Genomic DNA, 22174 nt, shown 5'->3' with positions numbered 1-22174 from the left:
TTCCATTTTGCCTCATGGCGTCGCGCCGCCGCAGCCGCCGCCGGCGCCGCCCGCAGCGGACGCTTCGCTGCAACCGCATGGCGCCTCCCTGGGTCACGCGCCGCCGCTCGTTTCCCGTGACCAGCCGTCCTCCGCCATGGACTTCTTGCCCGCTCCGGACCAGATGTCGTCTTCGCCCGTCGGGTGCTCCGACCACATGGAGGTCGACCCTTCTGTCTCATTACGTGCGCATACACCTCATGTTGACGTGCACCCTGGACTAGGTTTGCAGGCGTTTCCTAGCTCCCCTCGGACCGAATGGCCGGGTGCGGGTGGCACAGCCTCGCCTGTTGTTAGGCTCCCCACCTCATCGCATACGTCAACATGGGGTCCTCCCCACGGCGGGCGGAAGCCTTATCTCACGACCGTTCGCCGATTTGCGGGGGAGGAATGTGGTGTCACCGCTAGACACCACACTTGCTAGGTGGTAACTTAAATCGGCCGCGGTCCTGTAGTACATGTCGGACCCGCGTGTCGCCACTGTGTATTCGCAAACGTAGCGCCACCACAGGGCAGGTCACAAGACACGGACTTGACCTCGCCCCAGTTGTACGGACGACATAGCTTGCGACAAGACCTACCTAGTAGTCCTCTCAATTGCCGAGAGACAGATTAAATAGCCTTCAGCTAGTCCATCGCTACCACCTAGCAAGGCGCCAGTTGTATCAGTGCTAATAGCTTCCTACTATGCACGAGATGTATTTCAACAAGAAGAACATCATTAAAAGTTAAGTAATCTACCCAATACGTTCTTTTCTTTATAGTTTTTCATCCAGTCTCCTGTTTAAGAATTTACGCCCGTCTGCGTTAGTTTCGCGTGCACCTAGCCACTCATTGTGTCGAGACCTTAGGGAATCGACACAACAGTAACTTTCTGGGACTAACGGGGGCTAAATACATATAAATCCTTTAATATTTTTTTCATGACACAACAATTAAATTAGAGCGCCTCACTACAAATCACACAGAAAATTCTTGCACTCAAGTTTCAAGATTTTTCTAAAGTCATAACCCAAACATTGTTTTTAAAAACAGAGATAGAATATCTTACACTATATGCCCTGTTGGCGAGAACTTGATAATCACAATGAATTTTAATGAAAATAATCGCTCGAGATAGCAAATGATGTTTTATTTCATTACTGGTGGCCAAGTTAGAACAGGTGGATGGTTTCAAGTACTTAGGATGCATATTCTCACAGGATGGCAACATAGTGAAAGAACTGGAAGCGAGGTGTAGCAAAGCTAATGCAGTGAGCGCTCACCTACGATCTACTCTCTTCTGCAAGAAGGAAGTCAGTACCAAGACTAAGTTATCTGTGCACCGTTCAGTCTTTCGACCAACATTCTTGTATGGGAGCGAAAGCTGGGTGGATTCAGGTTACCTTATCAACAAGGTTGAGGTTACGGATATGAAAGTAGCTAGGATGATTGCAGGTACTAGTAGGTGGGAACAATGGCAGGAGGGTGTCCATAATGAGGAAATCAAAGAAAAACTGGGAATGAACTCTATAGATGTAGCAGTCAGGGCGAACAGGCTTAGATGGTGGGGTCATGTAACACGCATGGGAGAAGCAAGGTTACCCAAGAGACACATGGGTTCAGCAGTAGACAGTAGGAGGAGTCGGGGTAGACCAAGGAGAAGGTACCTGGATTCGGTTAAGAATGATTTTGAAGTAATAGGCTTAACATCAGAAGAGGCACCAATGTTAGCACTGAATAGGGGATCATGGAGGAATTTTATAAGGGGGACTATGCTCCAGACCGAACGCTGAAAGGCATAATCAGTCTTAAATGATGATGATGATGACTGGTGGCCGGTTTCATCTTAGTAGACCATTTCCAGATCAGAGCGTGACATTGAAATTTTATAAAATTTCTAAGAGTGCGATCAAGAACTACAATTCTATCACCTTTTACAGTAATCCATATACAGTAAAGTTACGAAATAAAGTACAAAATTATTAGACCTATTGGTGCGCTGCTTATAATAATTTTGTTTTCTACTTTTTTAACTTCATTGTACAAGCGTTCCTTTATAAGGCGTATTGCTGCGTAGTTCCTGAACTCCCTCTTAGAAATTTTATAAAATTTCCGTGTCACCCTCTTACCTGAAGACGTTCTTCTAAGTCTGTATCGGCCATCGGTAATTAAATACGAAGAGCGTTCAATAAGTAACGGCACACATTTTTTTCTGGAAGCACGTTGGTTTTATTCAGGATTTTCCACTCTGCTGGCTACAAAACCCCATTTTTCGACATAACCTCCGTTCAAAGCGACGGCCTTACGCCCCCTTACTGGAAGGGCGCCGGTCGTTGTGGCCGATCGGTTCTAGGCGCTTCAGTCTGGAACCGCGCGACCGCTACGGTCGCCGGTTCGAAACCTGCCTCGGGCATGGATGCGTGTGATGTCCTTTGCCTCGGGCATGGATGTGTGTGATGTCCTTAGGTTAGTTAGGTTTAAGTAGTTCTAAGTTCTAGGGGACTGATGACCTCAGAAGTTAAGTCCCATAGTGCTCAGAGCCATTTGAACCATCTGGGAGGGTGTGTATGCACGCTTGGTACCACTTCATTGGTCGACGTCGGCGCTGACATCTTGCTCCACGTACTGCTTCCCGTGAAGTGCATCCTTCATTGGGCCAAACACATGGAAGTCGGAATTTGCGTGATCCAAACTGGAGGGTGGATGAGGGAGAACAGTCCAATGAAGTTTTATGAGCTCCTCACGCCTGCACAGACTTCGTTTGCATTTTTGTGGCGACAAACACGGTGAAGTAGTTTCTTCAATTTCCTGAAGGTAGTACAATACACTTCAGAGTTGATAATTGCGCCACGAGGGACGACATGAAACAGAGCCCCTTCAGATTCCCAGAAGACCGTCGCAATGACTTTACCGGCAGAGGATGTGGCTTTGAGTTCTTTTTTTTTTTACCTTTTTTTCGGAGGAGAGGTTGTATGGCGTCACTCCATGGATTGCCCTTTTGTTCTCGGTGCGGAGGGATGAACCCATGTTTCATCGTCTGTGACGATACTCGACAAAAAATTGTCACTATCAGCCTCGTAACCCGTAAGCAATTCCGCACAGATGCTCCTTCGTTGCTGTTTATGGTCTTACGTTAGGCGGAGAGGCACCCATCCTTGAATACCCCAACTGGTGGACGAGTGTGTTAGCATTACCAACAGAGACGTCCAGTTGTGCAGCGAGGTGTTTGTGATTCATCAATCATCTCGAATGAGTGTGTCCGCACGTTCCATGACAGCAGGAGTCACAGGTGTGTGCGGCCATCCGGCACGTCGGAGATCGGACAGGTATGTGCGAGCTTGTTGCGATGATGACAGATTCCTCGCCCAACGCTTCACTGTGGTTTTGTCCACTGCCAGGTCTCCGTTGACATTTTGCAAACACCTATGAATATCTGCGATGCTCTGATTTTCCGCCGAAAGAAGCTCAATGTCTGCTCTCTGCTTGGAACGCACGTTCGTTACAGACGCATTTTGAAGGCTATTTGGAGCACCGCCACTTACTGGAACTTCGTGAAACTATAGAGGCTGAAGCGAGAATATTTCACGATGTCCCACGACAAATTCCGAATTTTTTTCAGCCGAAATTGGCCGAAAAAAAAGTGTTGCATCACTTACTGAACGGTCATTGTGGAACATCATTTATGATCATAATTTTTTATTGTCATTAAAATAAGATGTAGATCGCTGCTGTTTATAACATGCTTTCAAAAATTTCAATGAATGTTGCCTAGAAACAAAGTAAGCAGACACCTATAACTAATTAATATCCAACAGCAAAGACGAACAATAAAAAAGGAGATGAGCAGGCTTAGAGCTACTATTTCTAAACTAAAGCAACAAGTACGCCGAAATTCCATAAAAATTTAACTTAATTCTGCAGAACAAAATTTAACTAACTGTAGCAATAATAATAATTTTGAGTAGTGCAGACAAGGCGCACACGTTGCTGGAAAATGAGGGCAACAAAAGATTTAATAACCACAGAAACACCAGATCGTTAACTGAAATGATCTTTGGTATGATATTATAACACTGCCAAGGGGTTAATTTAACATAGAACACTGCACGATAGAAGTGTATTTCAGGACAAAAATGGTTCAAATGGCTCTGAGGACTGTGGGACTTAACTGCTGAGGTCATCAGTCCCCTAGAACTTAGAACTACTTAAACCTAACTAACCTGAGAACATCACACACATCCATGCCCGAGGCAGGATTCGAACCTGCGACCTTAGCGGTCGCGCTGTTCCAGACTGTAGCGCCTAGAATCGCTCAGTCACTCCGGCCGGCCTATTTCAGGACAGTCAACTTGGATTTTTAGCTGCAACGTCCCTAAGACACACTTGCTGGGAGAGCATTATAGAGAGGCACAGCCCAAGTGCACAAGCGAAGTTCACGCCAAACACCACAGGGACGTGCCTTTCTACCCCTCTCGGTGTGCCGTCGTGCAGGGACCCACATCACATGTAGGCGTGTGTACAGCCAGTCCAGTCCTCACAGGAACCACGATAGCAGGCATCGTCCGGCAGCCCGACTCAGGGAACAATGTCGCTGCGTTGATAACAAGTTGCCGCTAGCCCTTATCTCGGGCCCGACCTCCGTACAAGGCTGGCCACGAAGCTCCACCCGTGCTGTGCAGCAACTGTAACTGTTTCCCTGCTGTCTTCCTTCCTCGCTAGTTCTTCACTGACTGACTTCCTCCAGCTGTTCCGCTGCTCAGTCCAAGTGTAAGAACGGAAATAAAACCGGTAGTCTCCATGCTGACTCGTCATACGCGCTTACGTAGGAACACGGAGAACGCTGGTTAGTCTGCTAGTGAAGGTGCAGCTGTGTCGTCCTGAATAGAACGTCACGCGTGCTCCTTTAGGTCTGCAGTCTTTCTCACACGCTTTTACAGAAACTGTTCATTAAAATAAACTGGTTTTTAGGTTACGTGTAGCTTTAGATGACAGTTTCATGGTGAAGTGACCATCATCTCGCTAACTGTCATATTGTGATTATTTCGCATTTACGTAGGACGCAGCGTATAATTTGAAAAGTTTGCAACGAAAGATATGGGTCACTATGACTTTGCGTTTGGTGCATATTACACTATATGTTGCTGCATACATATTGAAGCTAATATAAGCAATTTTTCTTTAGACTTGGGAGGATGTCTCTACCTGTCTACATTCTTGATAAAAGGCGATTTTATATAGCACGTTCACTTCCAATTGAATGCGCACAAGAATGAAATATTCATAACATACCACATATCTCCTAAACCTTTCGAGATATCGAAACGAGGTTTTGGCAAGTGATAGCACACAAAGAGTATAGTATTTCGCCACATGGTTAGCATACCGAAGTTTCTTTGCTGCATTATAGCTCAAGCTGTACTTTTCATTTAATTTTTTAATACATTACTGTAATTTTTGAAAAGTGATCGATAGCTAGTGAAAAGAGAATTTGATACTATGAAAGTAGACGTGAAATTTCTTCCCCTATTGCATGTTTAATAAGACACTCTGTTTCAAGATTCTGTTACAATAGCTACTGCAAGGTGGGTTTGTGCAATTTCTACTGCGTCTTTGCAAAAGAAGCTAATTTAAACCTGTCAACAACAGAAATATAGCGTTGCTCATAACTGATGATGCCTCTTGAAATAAGAAATGGCCAACAATTCAAAGATAAACCACCAATTCTGTTGTAATGACTATAACATTTTTCGTAATAGACAGGCACCAGCTTGATTTTTTTCTAGCGGAACAATGCAGCATTTTTTGCTGCAAAGTAGAAACTACCCAATAAAACTCTTGTAACTCTGAAGATATGGACACACTGAGGACTTGCAGAACCTTGCCAACTATTCGTCAAAGTCTGTATCGCTGTTGGATTAAAAATATTTGCAGTAAGAAGATCCACTCGCTCACTCTGTACAGGGATAGGAACGGGAAGATGGTACACCATATACTATACTTTCTCATGACTCAAAGGTAACTGAAGTGCAGAAATAAAATCCTTTGGCGAGTTTCAGTCTCAGCTCTTCACAGGATTTGAAAAGACAATTAATAGATTATTTTGCAAGAAAAACTTTGATCCGTTTGGAAAGAGGTGGCTACCAGTGATTCCTAAACACATGGTCTTAGATGTTCTACAGAAATTCCTTGACACACTTGAGGCCGGACATTTATGATTTATGAAGACCTACGATAGAATTCGCAAGAGATTTCTCTGGCCAGGTTTATTTAGGAGTGTCCGTCACTATGTATCGCGCTGTTCGCACTGTCGAGAGTTCCAGAGGAGAAAGGCAGTTCCTCAGAAACCACCCGGCCGACTCATACCAATTCCACCAGCCGAAACGCCATTCCGGCGTGTTAGGATTGACCTCCTCGGACGATTTCCAACGTGTGCTAGTGGCAATAGATGGATTATTGTTTGCACCGATTATCTGACACGCTGTGCCATTGCAAAAGCCGTGAAAACAGCAGAAGCATCCGAGGTAGCCAAATTCATTGTGGAAGACATTGTATTACAACACGGTGCCCCAAACTCGTTAATTACGGGTCGAGGGAAAATTTTTCAATCGAATCTTGTGACAGAGATAAACCGTCGGTGCAACATACTCATCACATGACGACTGCCTACTATCCGCAAACTAACGGGCTTACTGAACGCCTTAATAAGACCTTGGCCGACATGCTACCAATGTTCGTCAGTGTTGAGCAGAGCAACTGGGATGAGGTGCTACCTTTCGTGACGTTTGCCTACAACACCGCCAAACAAGACACCACAGGATTTACTCCCTTTTTCCTGGTGCTTGGGCGAGAGGCGACTACGAAGATGGACACTGTGTTTCCGTGACATCCTGCTGACGTGGACGACGACTACATCGGCCAGGTGTTAACCAGAGCTGAGGAAGCTCGGCAGTTAGCTCAACTCCGCACGCTGCAGGCTCAAGAAAACGATCACCGAAGGTATGACGCGAGCCACCGCCCTGTTGTCTACGAGCCTCGTGACCTCGTCTGGATTTTCACTCCTCTTCGGAAGGTTGGTCTCTCTGAGAAGCTCCTCAGGCGCTACTTTGGACCTTATAAGGTTGTAAGACAGTTGTCTGATGTTACTTATGAAGCTGAAGATTTCGACCCCGACGCAAGACGGATCCTGCCACCCAGGGTAATTCGAAGCTCCAGCGACAGGCAACAAGCGGAAAGGTGACGAAGAGCGTAGTGGTAAAAGAAGCTCTAAGAAGATCACCGCCAGGGTGTGCATCAGTCATCGGGAGTCGGAGTATGCAGGACCGATGACTCGTTCCCGGACTAGGATGAAGTAACACCGAGACGCTGTTCACTGAAGGAGGGAGCGATGTCAGAGAAGAGGCTGAGAAGCACCGTGGTGTAGTGATTATTACACTGAACTGGTGCATGGAGGATCGCGAGTTAAAAAACTTACCTCGACTGTACAATTTTAATTTCTATATTCGGTTCGAGTAAATTCCAAAAGTATCCACAAATGCCGTGAATCATTGTACTGGGATGTTCTGTAGCTGTATATATACTGTGAGTGTTCTGGCCGGAGGCAGTTCGCTCCGCGGTCTTGTATGTGCAAGTGCTGAATAGACATTCGTTAAGTGAAGTTAGTGTTCGTCATTCATCTAATTACACCTTCTTCTAAGTGACAATACGGTCTAGAATTCACCACTGGTCGGGCTGCCCATTGGTAGAGGTAGATAAAGCAAGACCCGTCGTGGGTTCGGACGTCAGTTTCTTATCAGTGATGAAGCGAGGAACCGAAAAAGCAGTGATGTGAGTGAATAAAAACAAACAGTGAAGTGTGAGTAGTGACTGAATATAAATCGAAAATAAAGAGTGAAAAGTGTGTAAAGTGTACTTAGTGTATTTGTTAGTAATAAGTTGATTTGACTTATGTTTTAGACAAAGCCCAAACGTAATAGAGGAGGAGATCTTGCCAGTTCTGTAGCAAAACGGCGAAAACAAAAAGAACAGCGAAAAAACGAAACATACGAAGAGCGTGAAGCGCGTTTAAGATCCCAGAGAACGAGAATGAGCATGCGAGAAGCAAAGAAACCGAAGAACAACGAAATGAACGGGTTGAAGAATCAACAACAGTGACACAGTCTTATTATAAAAGACTAAGAATTCAAGCCAGCCATGAAAATATCACGCTATGGGAAGCGCGGAAGAGGACAACTACACAGTACAACCTAACAAATGAAGCATTCCACTACGACCCGAAAAAATATAACCAACACAAACACGTTGTAATCGAAAGAATGGATAACGTCTGCCAATTCCGTAATGATAAAAATTCAGTAGAGAAACACCGGGATTCTGTTGCATGAATGGCAAAATTCGATTACTAACTCCATGAGTGAAGCCGGATACTCCAGCTAGTAAGTAAATAAACTGAAGATTAATTCCAAGGTCCTCATAAACAGAAATTTTTTTCTTCTTTAATAGATTTATAATTACGTGGGGAATACTGCAGAACTTGTTTCCTGTGGTGTAATTTTATTTGGAACAAAAATGGTTCAAATGGCTCTGAGCACTATGGGACTTAACATCTGTGGTCATCAGTCCCCTAGAACTTAGAACTACTTAAACCTAACTAACCTAAGGACATCACACACATCCACGCCCTAGGCAAATTCGAACCTGCGACCGTAGCGGTCACGCGGTTCCAAACTGAAGCGCCTAGAACCGCACGGCCACACCGGCCGGCTATTTGGAACGGTGGGTTCATGTTTAACATTGGTGAATATTACTACTTATTCTGTATAACCGCTATGTTGGGCTGACTACAGTTCCTCTGTGATTCAGTTTGGAGTTTCATAACAAATCGTATAAATGGCGTATAAATTCAGCATAGGTCCTAAGTAGGAAAAGCTGAGTTGAATATGTTCGACGAAATGTGTTATTTTTCCATTTAGTATAAGTCGGGATCAGATTTTTTATGCAATTCAATTTATGTGTTCCAGTAGCATGTTCATAACTTAAAATACTAATGTTTTCTATATTCTTACATTGTACCTGAATTTGTTCTGTTAACAGATTCATCAGATGTAATACGAAAGGAAGTCCCGGCGTTCGTGAAATCTATCCAGGAAGTTTATTCTTAAAGTTTCCTCTTCTGATATCACCCTTCCTGACAAGAACAACATGCAGCTCATACATGCTCTGATAGAGCTATCTCTTCTGTTCTATTTTAGGATATCAAGTCTCTCCTTCGCTCATTACGAAACCCCCCTGGTACTGCCCCTACGTTACCTGAACGCGATTTACACTGGTTTTACTGTTAGCCCATCGGCATAACGAGTAATAAAGCAGTCAAATAACTTAAAATCCCATCCGCTACTAGAGCAAATGTGAGGAGCGTTGTATTAAAATGAAAAATCTACTTCGTTGTTACGACTACAGGCCTCGACAGAGGATTACAGTTCACTTGTGATATCTATACATACACTTAAGACAAAAGTATCGTGAAAGAATTATCCGAATTCGACGGAAATTGGTGGATGTGATGTGCATGTACAAACAAACAAATTTATTCAATTTCAGAAAAATTGGAGAGACTTATTCAAGAGAAGGATTTTCACCAATTAAACAATTCAGTACCGCGTTGGTCCACCTCTGGGTCTTATGCAAGCAGTTATTCGGCTTGACGTTGATCGATACAGTTGTTGGAGGTCCTCCTGAAGGATTTCGTTTTTATTTTATTTATTTATTTTTTTTTTTTTTGAGTCATCAGTCTTCGGCTGGTTTGACGCGAATTCCTCTCCTGTGCCAACCTCTCTACATCTCAGAGTAGCACTTGCGACGTACGCCCTGAATTATTTGCCGGATATATTTCAATCTCTTCCTCTACAGTTTTTCCCCATTCAGCTCCCTCTAGAACCATGGAAATTATTCCTTGATATCTTAATAGATGCCCTATCATCATGTCTCTTCTTCTTTTCAGTGTTTTCGATATATTCCTTTCCTCGCCCATTCTGCGGAGAACCTCCACATTCCGTTACCATATCATTCTACCTAATGTTCAACATGCTTCTGTAGCAGCACATCCTAAATGCTTCGATTCTCTTCAGTTCCGGTTTTCCCACAGTCCATGTTCCACTAACATACAATGCTGTGCTCCAAACGTACATTCTCAGAAATTTCTTCCTCAAATTAAGGCCTATGTTTGATACTAGTAGACTTCTCTTGGCCACAGATGCCGCTTTTGCCTGTGCTAGTCTGCTTTTTACATTCACCTTGGTCCGTCCATGATAGGTTATTTAGCTGCCTAGGTAGCAGAATTCCTTAACTTCTGATGTTACGTTTTTCGCTGTTCTCATTTCTGCTACTTCTCATTACTTTTGTCTTTCTTCGATTTACTCTCAATCCATATTCTGTTCTCATTAGACTGTGAATTTCATTCAGCAGATCCTGTAATTCTTCTTCACTCTCGCTGAGGATAGCAATGTGATCAGCGAATCTTATCATTGATATCCTGACACGTTGAATTTTAATTCTAGTCTTGAAATTTTCTTTTATTTCCGTCATTGGTTCTTCCATATATAGGTTTAACAGTTGGGGCGAAAGACTGCATCCTAGCTTACATCCTTTTGAATCCGAGCGCTTCGTCCCTGGACTTCCACTGATATTGTTCCCTCTTGGTTCTTGTACTGATTGTATATTACCCCTATTTTTCTCAGAATTTCGTACATCTTGCACCATTTTACACTGTCGAACTTTTTTTCCAGGTCGACGAATCCTATGAGTGTGTATTGATTTTTCTTCAGTCTTGCTTCCATTATCAACAGTAACGTCAGAAATGCCTCTCTGGTGCTTTCACCTTTCCTAGAGCAAAACTGATCGTCATCTTACACGTCCTCAATTTTCTTTTCCACTGTGTACATAGTTGTTTTAATTTTGACGTGCCGATGTATCAGTCTTCTAGTTTATTGCGTATCCCGGCCAATTCATGAAGAAGACTATTCTTACTGTTATTTTAAGAAATGGGTAATAACACGTCTGTCACGATCAGAAGATGGTAACACTGATCAAGTGAAAAACGCGCTGGGCCACCTTTGGCCCTTACGCAAGCAGTTATTCGGCACGGTATCGATAGAGCTGTTGGATGTACTACTGAGGGATAGCGTGCCAAATTCTGTCCAATTGCCACGGAAGATCATCAAAATCCCAAGCTGGTTGTGGGGGCTCTGCCTATAATGCTCCAACGTTCTCAGTTGGGGAGAGATCCAGCGACCTTGCTGACCGAGGTAGGGTTTGACAAGCACGAAGACAAGCAGTAGAAACTCTCGCGATGTGTGGGCAGGCATGCGGTCCGACTACCACAAGTGATGCTCTGGGGTGCCATTTCTTTTCATAGCAGGACTCCTTTAGTTTTTATCTTACAGTGCAGAGGTAGATCAACGATATTCTACCCCCAGTTTTGTTGCTCTTCATGGCACACCATCCTGGGATTACATTTCAGCAAGGCAATGCTACCCACACATGGTATGAGTTTCTGCTGCTTCTCTTCATACTTCAAAACTGGTTCAAATATCTCTGAGCACTATGGGATTCAACATCTGAGGCCATCAGTCCCCTAGAACTTAGAACTACTTAAACCTAACTAACCTAAGGACATCACACACATCCATGCTCGAGGCAGGATTCGAACATGCGACCGTAGTGGTCGCGCGGTTCCAGACTGAAGTCCCTAGAACCGCTCGGCCACACCGGCCGGCTCTTCGTACTTGCCAAACCCTACCTCGGTCAGCAAGGTCGCTGGATCTCTCCCCAACTGAGAACTTTGGAGCATTATAGGTAGACCCCCCCCCCCCAACCAGCTTGGGATTTTGATGATCTTCCATGGCAATTGGACAGAATTTGGCACGATTTCCCTCAGGAGTACATCTGACAGCTCTTCGATGCCATACCGAATAACTGCTTGCATGAGAGCCAAAGGTGGACCAGCTCGTTTTTCACTTGATCAGTGTTACTGTCTTCAGATCGTGACAGACATGTCATTGCACATTTCTTAAAATAACAGTAAGAGTAGTCTTGTTCATGAAAATCGTTCCCAAATTGAGAACGTTTGGATTATTAGAGACAGGACCCCCCAACCAGCTCGGAATTTTCATGGTATACCATACCAATTGGACACAATTTGCCATGACATCCCTCAGGAGGACCCCCAACAGCTGTATCGATGCCACGCCGAATAACTACTTGTACAAGAGCCAAAAGTGGATCAGCACATTTTTCACTTCCTCAATTTGTGATGAACTTCTCCTAAACAAATAATCCTTTTTTTCTGAAATTTTAATCATTTGCTTGTCAATGTACACCACATCTAATGTTTTTCGTCCCATATGGATAATTCCTTCGAGGTTGTAGTTTTTTTGTCGTAGAGTGAATTACTGTATGTGAGGGCATAATATCAGAGTTTTTGATAAGGTTTTTACTAAGGGACTAATTTACGAGGAAGCTTTGTGTGTGTGTTATTTGTTACGACGTAAAGTCAAGCGCCGGCACGTCAGTCGGGAACGACAGAGCAGAGATGGCTGTGAGAAGACGTCAGCCAATCGCACGCTGACCGACCAGTCTCCAGGACGACAATGGGAGAGCACCGGCCCCCATTGTGAAGAGGACATAAGCGCCGTGACGGATTGGTGACGACCGGTTCAATAGCAGCTTTAAGACTAGTGCCTTGGATAGCAGCATCAACTTTAGTGACTTCGCTTGTACTCTCTATGTAGCACAGACTTGGAATTGTCTGTACTGAAGAGGATCGATTATTTTGTATGTCTCACTTAGCTTGCGACACATCTGCGTAATTGCAGAAGTTAAGTATTGTAAATTTCTTATTGTAATAAATCTCATTAATACGACTGGTTGGATTGTTTGTCTAGCGATCGGAGTATGAAGGGCTCCTAGACGCCACATCATCATCATTTATTACCGGTAAGTAACGCTGATTGTGTAATATATGTGTTCTTATCTGTTTCATACTTAATTGGCGTTTGGAGCGACATCTCGTGGCAATGATGGGATCTACGAATTGGTGAGGTATCGAGGCGGAATCTGGCAGGTAAAACAGCAAACAGCCGCTGCATCTTCAGAGAGCAGTGAAGCTTGACCTTTTTTTTTTTTTCTTTATTGTGATTTTGATCACCGTACACAAGGCGGGCAGTCAGCAGCAAAGTACGCCGCTCTTCAGCCTTTAGTTTCACAGTAAGTAAAACATAGAGGTGGCACTGAGAATACAATCAAAACGGCGGGCAAAAAATGTAGACACTAAAAAACAAAAAAACATGGAGCCGTTCACGCTGGACGAGAAACATCACTAACACTAGTTGACACGGCGCACAGAACATGGATGATGGCGACGGTACACGTGAACAGTGGTGGCGTGACGGCGAACAAACACTAAACACAAACGAAGGCACACACACGAGACACTGATGGCGATGACCTCCGGCGCGCGAAAGTCCACGTAGCGTGTGCGAGTCGGGGGACCTGCCAAGAGAGGAGGATGGGGGGGGGGGGAGAGGAGAGGGGAGAGCAGAGATGCCATGGGCAGAGGAGACAGGAGGAAAGGAGGAAGGGGGAGGGGAAGCCCGGGGGAAGAGGGATGGAGAAAGAGGGATGGGGGGAAAAGGAAAGAGAAGGGAAGGGAAGAGAAGGGAGGGAGGGTGCCTAAAGGAAAGGACACTGGAAGTGGGGGGGGGGCAGGATCAAAGTTGATAGGAGGGGTAGATGGAGGGGAGGAGGACATCATCAGGGAGGGGGAGCTGGCGGAAGCCACCTTGGGAGAGGGTAAGGAGGTTGGAGAGGTGGAGACCGGGTGGGACGTGGGAATACAGGCGCGGCAGTGGGCGGGGGTGAGAGAGGATGGGTGAGACAAGCGGATGAGGAGGATTGAGTTTGCGGGAGGTGTACAGGATCCGTATCCTCTCAAGGAAAAGGAGGAGGTGGGGGAAGGGGATGAGATCATACAGGAGCCATGTGGGGGAGGGGAGACGGATGCGATAGGCGAGGCGGAGAGCATGGCGTTCAAGGATTTGTAGGGATTTATGAAAGGGAGGGGGCGGAGACTCAGGCCGGATGGGCGTAACAAAGGATAGGGCGGATGAGGGATTTATAGGTGTGGAGGATGGTGGAGGGGTCCAGACCCCACGTAAGGCCGGAAAGGAGCTTGAGGAGACGGAGTGGGAGTGTGCCTTGGCTTGGATTGTCCGGAGATGGGGAGTCCAGGAGAGGTGACGGTCGAGGGTGACGCCAAGGTACATAAGGGTGGGAGTGAGGGCGATAGGACGGCCATAGATGGTGAGATAGAAATCAAGGAGGCGGAAGGAAGGGGTGGTTTTGCCTGCAATGATCGCCTGGGTTTTGGAGGGATTGACCTTGAGCAACCACTGGTTGCACCAAGTGGTGAACTGGTCAAGATGGGATTGGAGAAGGTGTTGGGAGCGCTGCAGGGTGGGGGCAATGGCAAGGAAGGCGGTGTCGTCGGCAAACTGGAGAAGGTGGAAGCTTGACCAAAACGTAGACATATTTATCTGTATCATGTTATTAAAGTCTCCCGCCGCGTTTTTCTGTCTATAAGCGGAGACTAAGTTCTGGAATCGCTGTAGGGTTTCTGATCTGTTTGCACTAACGAGAAAGGCTTGCGTATCCAGGGTGGTCCATTGATAGTGACCGGGCCAAATATCTCACGAAATAAGCATAAAACGAAAAAACTACGAAGAACGAAACTCGTCTAACTTGAAGGGAGAAGCCAGTTGGCGCTATGGTTGGCCCGCTAGATGGCGCTACCATAGGTCAAACGCATATCATCTACGTTTTTTTAATTAGGCACCCCCATTTTTTATTACATATTCGTGTAGTACGTAAAGAAATATGAATGTTTTAGTTGGACCACTTTTTTCGATTTGTGATAGATGGCGCTGTAATAGTCACAAACGTATACGTACGTGGTATCACGTAACATTCCGCCAGTGCGGACGGTATTTGCTTTGGGATACATTAGCCGTATTAAAATTGACCGTTTACCAATTGCGGAAAAGGTTAATATCGTGTTGATGTATGGCTATTGTGATCAAAATGCCCAACGGGCTTGTGCTATGTATGCTGCTCGATATTCTGGGCGACATCATCCAAGGGTCCGGACCGTTCGCCGGATAGTTACGTTATTTAAGGAAACAGGAAGCGTTCAGCCACATGTGAAACGTCAACCACGACCTGCAACAAATGATGATGCCAAAGTAGGTGTTTTAGCTGCTGTCGCTGCTAATCCGATCATCACTAGCAGACAAATTGCGTGAGAATCGGGAATCTCAAAAACGTCGGTGTTGAGAATGCTACATCAACATCGACTGCACCCGTGCCATATTTCTATGCACCAGGAATTGCATGACGACGACTTTGAACGTCGTGTACAGTTCTGCCACTCGGTACAAGAGAAATTACGGGACGATGATAGATTTCTTGCACGCGTTCTATTTAGCGACGAAGTGTCATTCACCAACAGCGGCAACGTAAACCGGCATAATATGCACTATTGGGCAACGGAAAATCCACGATGGCTGCGACAAGTGGAACATCAGGTGACAAGTGGAACATCAGCGACCTTGGCGGGTTAATGTATGGTGCGGCATTATGGGAGGAAGGATAATTGGCCCCCATTTTATGGATGGCAATCTAAATGGTGGAATGTATGCTGATTTCCTACGTAATGTTCTACCGATGTTACTGCAAGGTGTTTCACTGCATGACAGATTGGAGACGTATTTCCAACATGATGGATGTCCGGCACATAGCTCGCGTGCGGTTGAAGCGGTATTGAATAGCATATTTCATGACAGGTGGACTGGTCGTCGAAGCACCATACCGTGGCCAGCACGTTCACCGGATCTGACGTCCCCGGATTTCTTTCTGTGGGGAAAGCTGAAGGATATTTGCTATCGTGATCCACCGACAACGCCGGTCAACATGCGTCTGCGCATTGTCAATGCATGTGCGAACATTACGGAAGGCGAAATACTCGCTGTTGAGAGGAATGTCGTTACGCGTATTGCGAAATGCATTGAGGTTGACGGACATGATTTTGAACATTTATTGCATTAATGTGGTATTTACAGGTAATCACGCTGTAACAGCATGCATTCTCAGAAATGATAAGTTCACAAAGGTACATGTATCACATTGGAACAACCGAAATAAAATGTTCAAACGTACCTACGTTCTGTGTTTTAATTTAAAGAACATACCTGCTACCAACTGTTCGTCTAAAATTGTGGGCCATATCTTTGTGACTATTACAGCGCCATCTGTCACAAAGGGAAAAAAGTGGTCCAACTAAAACATTCATATTTCTTTACGTAGTACACGAATATGTAATAAAAATGGGGGGTCTTACTTAAAAAAAAAGGCAGTTGATATCCGTTTGACCTATGGCAGTGCCATCTAGCGGGCCAACCATAGCGCCATCTGGTTTCCCCCTTCAAGCTAGACAAGTTTTGTTCTCTGTAGTTTTTTCGTTTGACGCTTATTTCGTGAGATATTTGTCCCGGTCACGATCAGTGGATCACCCTGTATAATCTACAGGGATTACCACTATTTATTTCTTGGCGCTTTTTGGCCCTGGTCAGCAAGTTACTGAAGGCGATTCGAAGCTGGATTGCTGGAATTGCTGCAGATGGCACAAAGACCGATCTGGTGATCTTGGTGGCCAGCTGGGACTACGAGTAGACTGACGTTTGCTATCAACTCTGTCAGGCATGATGATTGTGTAAATATGCTCCAAGATCCGGCAAGCTATATGGGCAGTTGCTCCATCCTGTTGGAAGTAACTGTAGGCCTTTTCCTCTTCCGTTAATTCTGCGGAAACGCGCTGAAGTCAGCGTCTAATGAAAGAAGACGCGGCCAATAATGCAGCCTGAGGACATTGCACACCAAACCCTTACCTTCTGATCATGCAATGGTGTTTAGTGGAAGCTATGCGGATTCTCCGCTGCCCAGAACCTGTGATTCTGTGAGCTGACGTAACCACTCAGGTGAAACCAGGCTTCATCAGACATAAAGAACAGGTCCGTGTCCAACCTATTCATCGTTATCTCAGTGAGCAGCCACTCACAAGACTCGAGGCGCTGAGGAGCATCTGATGGTCTTAATATATGAACAACAGACACTAGGTATGGATGCACGTGCAGGTCCAGATGGAATATTCGTCCGCATGGTAGACGAAATGTGTCGGTCTCTTGCGACAGGCGTCAGGTTGATTTGAAAGGACTTTGAAGCATTTTCTGATGACCTGTAGCCAACGTTTTTTGACTTGTTCAAAACAGATCCGGTCTGATGCAATTTTTGGACTAAGCAATGTTTAGCACTCTTTGTTGCCACTTTGACACCATTAAACTTCTGAGCAAACAACTGACCATACTGTTTCCACAACTCTATTGTAATGTAACTTTCCACAATGAACACCCGCTGCTCCACTTTCAGTACCATCATCCCTTCTGCACTCCTCCACTCACACTGACACAGCCCGCGCTACGCTCTGCACCGGTGTGGATCATGTGGCGGCCGTACACGTGGTGTGCGGCACAAGGAGTGTGGTTATATGCTTAAATTCATGTCCAGTCGTATCCACTCGTCCGGGCCACTTTTATTTTATTTGCCCCACCCTGTATTACCACTACGACAGACAGGTCGTTCGATCGCAGATACTTATTGCTATCCTTATTACCCACTAAGGCCGCGTGGAGTGACCGCGCGGTTTTAGGCGCTATGTCATGGATTGCGCGGCCCCTCCCGCCGGAGGTTTGAGTCCTCCCTCGGGCAAGGGTGTGTGTCTTGTTCTTTGCATAAGTTAATATAAGTAGTGAGTAAGTCTAGGGACCGATGACCTCAGCAGTTTGGTCCCTTAGGAATTCACACACATTTGAACACTAACTACACTCGATGTTCCTTCCATCTAATGGAATACTTCATTCCCTTCATTGTCCTCTTAGATACCTTATCATATCTTCCCAAGACTGTCCAAATAGAGATTCCCCTATAATATGATGACTTCAGCTGTTGTTGTTGTTGTTGTTGTTGTTGTTGTGGTCTTCAGTCCTGAGACTGGTTTGATGCAGCTCTCCATGCTACTCTATCCTGTGCAAGCTTCTTCATCTCCCAGTACCTACTGCAACCTACATCCTTCTGAATCTGCTTAGTGTATGCATCTCTTGGTCTCCCCCTACGATTTTTACCCTCCACGCTGCCCTCCAATACTAAATTGGTGATCCCTTGATGCCTCAGAACATGTCCTACCAACCGATCCCTTCTTCTGGTCAAGTTGTGCCACAAACTCCTCTTCTCCCCAATCCTATTCAGTACCTCCTCATTAGTTATGTGATCTACCCATCTAATCTTCAGCATTCTTCTGTAGCACCACATTTCGAAAGCTTCTATTCTCTTCTTGTCCAAACTATTTATCGTCCATGTTTCACTTCCATACATGGCTACACTCCATACAAATACTTTCAGAAAAGACTTCCTGACACTTAAATCTATACTCGATGTTAACAAATTTCTCCTCTTCAGAAACGCTTTCCTTGCCATTGCCAGTCTACATTTTATATCCTCTCTACTTCGACCATCATCAGTTATTTTGCTCCCCAAATAGCAAAACTCCTTTACTACTTTAAGTGTCTCATTTACTAATCTAATTCCCTCAGCATCACTCGACTTAATTCGACTACATTCCATTATCCTCGTTTTGCTTTTGTTGATGTTCATCTTATATCCTCCCTTCAAGACACCATCCATTCCGTTCAACTGCTCTTCGAAGTCCTTTTCTGTCTCTGACAGAATTACAATGTCATCGGCGAACCTCAAAGTTTTTATTTCTTCTCCATGGATTTTAATACCTACTCCGAATTTTTCTTTTGTTTCCTTTACTGCTTGCTCAATATACAGATTGAATAACATTGGGGAGAGGCTACAACCCTGTCTTACTCCCTTCCCAACCACTGCTTCCCTTTCATGTCCCTCGACTCTTATAACTGCCATCTGGTTTCTGTACAAATTGTAAATAGCCTTTCGCTCCCTGTATTTTACCCCTGCCACCTTTAGAATTTGAAAGAGAGTATTCCAGTCAACATTGTCAAAAGCTTTCTCTAAGTCTACAAATGCTAGAAACGTAGGTTTGCCTTTCCTTAATCTTTCTTCTAAGATAAGTCGTAAGGTCAGTATTGCCTCACGTGTTCCAGTATTTCTACGGAATCCAAACTGATCTTCCCCGAGGTCGGCTTCTACTAGTTTTTCCATTCGTCTGTAAAGAATTCGTGTTAGTATTTTGCAGCTGTGGCTTATTAAACTGATTGTTCGGTAATTCTCACATCTGTCAACACCTGCTTTCTTTGGGATTGGAATTATTATATTCTTCTTGAAGTCTGAGGGTATTTCGCCTGTTTCATACATCTTGCTCACCAGATGGTATAGTTTTGTCAGGACTGGCTCTCCCAAGGCCGTCAGTAGTTCCATTGGAATGTTGTCTGCTCCGGGGGCCTTGTTTCGACTCAGGTCTTTCAGTGCTCTGTCAAACTCTTCACGCAGTATCGTATCTCCCATTTCATCTTCATCTACATCCTCTTCCATTTCCATAATATTGTCCTCAAGTACATCGCCCTTGTATAGACCCTCTATATACTACTTCCACCTTTCTGCTTTCCCTTCTTTGCTTAGAACTGGGTTTCCATCTGAGCTCTTTATGTTCATACAAGTGGTTCTCTTATCTCCAAAGGTCTCTTTAATTTTCCTGTAGGCAGTATCTATCTTACCCCTAGTGAGATAAGCCTCTAGATCCTTACATTTGTCTTCTAGCCATCCCTGCTTAGCCATTTTGCACTTCCTGTCGATCTCATTTTTGAGACGTTTGTATTCCTTTTTGCCTGCTTCATTTACTGCATTTTTATATTTTCTCCTTTCATCAATTAAATTCAATATTTCTTCTGTTACCCAAGGATTTCTACTAGCCCTCGTCTTTTTACCTACTTGATCCTCTGCTGCCTTCACTACTTTATCCCTCAAAGCTACCCATTCTTCTTCTACTGTATTTCTTTCCCCCATTCCTGTCAATTGTTCCCTTATACTCTCCCTGAAACTCTGTACAACGTCTGGTTCTTTCAGTTTATCCAGGTCCCATCTCCATAAATTCGCACCTTTTTGCAGTTTCTTCAGTTTTAATCTACAGGTCATAACCAATAGATTGTGGTCAGAGTCCACATCTGCCCCTGGAAATGTCTTACAATTTAAAACCTGGTTCCTAAATCTCTGTCTTACCATTATATAATCTATTTTATACCTTTTAGTATCTCCAGGGTTCTTCCATGTATACAACCTTCTATCATGATTCTTAAACCAAGTGTTAGCTATGATTAAGTTGTGCTCTGTGCAAAATTCTACCAGGCGGATTCCTCTTTCATTTCTTAGCCCCAATCCATATTCACCTACTACGTTTCCTTCTCTCCCTTTTCCTACACTTGAATTCCAGTCACCCATGACTATTAAATTTTCGTCTCCCTTCACTATCTGAATAATTTTTTTATTTCATCATACATTTCTTCAATTTCTTCGTCATCTGCAGAGCTAGTTGGCATATAAACTTGTACTACTGTAGTAGGTGTGGGCTTCGTATCTATCTTGGCCACAATAATGCGTTCACTAAGCTGTTTGTAGTAGCTTACCCGCGTTCCTATTTTCCTATTCATTATTAAACCTACTCCTGCATTACCCCTATTTGACTTTGTGTTTATAACCCTGTAGTCACCTGACCAGAAGTCTTCAGCTATACCTTTCATTTTATTTGTGACAAAATATATCCTGTCTTTTTATAAATATATACTTGAAACTGTATTTTTTAAATCTAAAATTTTATAAATTATTCATCTTTTTTTGTCGCCTGGACTGTACAGTACAACTGGTCACCATGGGAATAATAAATTAATTCTTATACAGCTGTATGTTACGGTAACAAAATATATTCCTGTCTTCTTATAAATTTTTGTCTGAAATAGTGTTTTTTCAATATCAAATATTTATATACATTACTCGTCCTTTTTGTTGTGTGAGTTGTACGGTATAACTGATTACCTACATCCACATCTACGTGATTACTCCGCTATTTACAAAAAAGTACCTGGCAGAGGGTTCAATGAACCACCTTCAAGCTGTCTCTCTACCGTTCCACTCTCGCACGGCGCGCGGGATAAACGAGCTCTTAGATTTTTCTGTGCGAGCCCTGATTTCTCTTATTTTATCGTGGTGATAATTTCTCCCTATGTAGGTGGATGTCAACAGGATGTTTTCGCAATCGGAGGAGAAAATTGGTGATTGAAATCTCATGAGAAGACCCCGTCGAAACGAAAAACGTCTTTGTTTTAATGATTGCCACTCCCAATCACGTATCATGTCTGTGGCACTATCTGCCCTAGTTCGCCAAAGTACAAAAAGAGCTGCCCTTCTTTGAAATATTTCGATGTCATCCAACAGTCCCACCTGATGCGGATCCCACACCGCACAGCAATACTCCAGAATAGGGCGGACAAGCTCGGTGTAAGCAGTTTTTTTAGCTGACCTGTTGCACCTTCTAAGTGTTCTGCCAGTGAATCGCAGTCTTCGGTTTGCTCTACCGACAACATTATCTATGTGATCATTCCCGGTTAGGTTATTTGTAATTGTAGTCCCTAAGTATTTAGTTGCATTTACAGCCATCAGATTTGTGTGACTTATCACGTAATCGAAATTTAGCTGATTTCTTTTAGTACTCATGTGAATAACTTCACACTTTTCTTTATTCAGGGTCAATTTCCACTTTTCGCACCATACAGATATCTTATCTAAATCATTTTGCAATTCGTTTTGGTTATCTTGTAAGGTGTCAGGCAAATCCAACACCTTCCATGAAAACCCTGACATGATAAGCAAATCCAGTAGTATGTCACATACCTCCGAATAAATCGTGACATTAATTTAACCAAAGTAATACGGGTAACGAGTGAACAAATGGAATACCACAGACTAACACAAGAATGCCTAAATGCATGTCATACCTTCCCACCGTGAGACAGACGCAGTT

Source organism: Schistocerca nitens, chromosome 1, assembly GCF_023898315.1.
Source record: "Schistocerca nitens isolate TAMUIC-IGC-003100 chromosome 1, iqSchNite1.1, whole genome shotgun sequence".
Taxonomy (NCBI): Eukaryota; Metazoa; Arthropoda; class Insecta; order Orthoptera; family Acrididae; genus Schistocerca; species Schistocerca nitens.
The sequence above is the reverse complement of the archived record's forward strand: the minus strand, read 5'-3'. Positions refer to the sequence as shown.